Source organism: Pteropus vampyrus, unplaced genomic scaffold (genome assembly GCF_000151845.1).
Source record: "Pteropus vampyrus isolate Shadow unplaced genomic scaffold, Pvam_2.0 Scaffold41, whole genome shotgun sequence".
Taxonomy (NCBI): Eukaryota; Metazoa; Chordata; class Mammalia; order Chiroptera; family Pteropodidae; genus Pteropus; species Pteropus vampyrus.
Window position 1 is genome coordinate 6,018,373 of NW_011888822.1, and position 1,926 is coordinate 6,020,298.

At 37.1% G+C, this 1,926-nt stretch overlaps 1 protein-coding gene across 15 annotated transcripts in view; it reads right to left on the minus strand.

Annotated features, from left to right (window-relative positions):
* MAGI1 (membrane associated guanylate kinase, WW and PDZ domain containing 1) overlaps positions 1-1,926 on the minus strand; it is a 570,532-nt gene that overhangs the window by 376,752 nt on the left and 191,854 nt on the right. The gene's annotated exons all lie outside the window — the stretch shown is intronic.

Genomic DNA, 1,926 nt, shown 5'->3' on the forward strand with positions numbered 1-1,926 from the left:
ATATGAAATGACTTGTTAAAATTGGTTTACATTTTTTAAAAGAAAAATGTAAATTTCTATTAATCGAAGAGACAAAACACAAAGTCACAATGGCATTTGAGGAAATGAAAGAATCTTCATTCTTCTGAAAGAATACAGGAGTGAGAGGTCAGCACAACATTTTGGGACTGCTTTCGAAGCTATCCTCTCTTTATCTCACCAAGCCTCACACCCCCCTTCCTCCCAGGGGAATGGATCCGACATGGGCTGGGTGAGCCATGTAACAGCTGAGGGACCTTTGCTATTCACTGTCCACCTGCCCCAAGAAATCCTACAGCAAAGCATGACTACCCTCAAGCAAAAACTGACGGAAGGCAATCTAGGAGAATAGGGGAAGAAAAAAAGGGAAATAAGAAGGTGATGGGATTTTATGACCACCATCACTAGCAAGCAAACAAATCAAATGGAAACAATGAAATTCTATTTGAGGCCTATCAAATAGGCAGTTATTCAGGAAAAAAACATCTATTCTACATAGTGATAGTGAGGCTGTAGAAGAAGAAGAGTCTCCGACTTTACTGTTGGAAGGGTAACATGTTTTAACCTTTCTGGTGCACTTCTTTAAAATATGCATCCGCTTGGACCCAGCTATTCCACTTTTAGAAATTTATCCTACAGTCATAATCAAAAAATGCAGAGTGCTTAGGAAACACAGGTGTTCCAAACAATGAAGACCATAAAATGGTCTTAGAACAGGGAGATAATGGCACCAATATAATGGTCCCACAATGGTGGAGTGGTTCCCAGAAGTATATACATATATTTAAGCCCGGAGTTCTTCAAACTTTGTTCTGAAAAACTTAAGGAGTTGCTGATGTAGCTAAAGGTCTTCTGCAGCTTTGACAGGGGAATCCCAGTGGGCGGATCTCTTCCCCATTCATCCCAGACTTAATCTGTATGACATATTAGACATCTTAAAATTGTGTGTAATTAAATGGTTATACTGCTTAAGAAACAAAAAATGGTTGGACACTAAGGACTATCATGCAACTGTTATAAATCGTGTAATATAAAGATACATATGGACTAAAAAGGGTGATTAGCTCCCCAAATATCTAGTAGGTTCCAGTGAAGGGTGGGTCTTTAGTACCTGCTAGTTAAAGGCACAGATTTTCCTGACATACACGAAGGTTTTCATCCTTAATAAACCTTAAAAATGGTGTAACCTTCTTTTAATTTCATCTGTGGGCAATAATGATAAAATCTCATTCTTAAGATGATGATGAAATTTCATTAAGATAATGCATATAAATATTTTCACCTCAATGCCTGGTACACAAGACTCTACAATGGAAGCTCTTTTGATATATATCAGTCTAAAGCTTAGAATTTCACATTTAGCCAGTATTTATCCCTCACTTCCCATTGATGTAACAGCTCAGATATCCTAGAAGACATCCATAAAACCAAGTGTTTTGTATAGTCAAAAATTGCTTTTCTCGCCCAATGGACTCCAGTCTTTGAACTGTACAAACTTCTTTGAACTGTACAAACTTTTTGGTGTTTTTTGTTTTGTTTTGTTTTGTTTTGTTTCTGCAACTAAAGAAGCAAATACTTTGCTTCTCAAGCAACTGCATATCCTCTTCTAACAACCCCAACAAGTTATCTTTCCCCACAACCATGAGAATACTCAAAGAACACTCAGAGCATCACAGACTGTTACGGAAGCACTGATGAAGAGAAGTATGGCTGGTGTGTTTTTATGTCTTTGAGAAATGGTGATAATTCAGGTTTCATTTCTATAGTAATTTGCTTTAACCGTTTTAAAACACAGATATAAAATGGTTCATTTATATAACCAGTTGCTAAGAGTCTTGGCACTTTAATAGGCAGCTTATGAAAACATGCCTTTTGAAAGAAAATACTAATGTCTACGGAGGGGAAAAG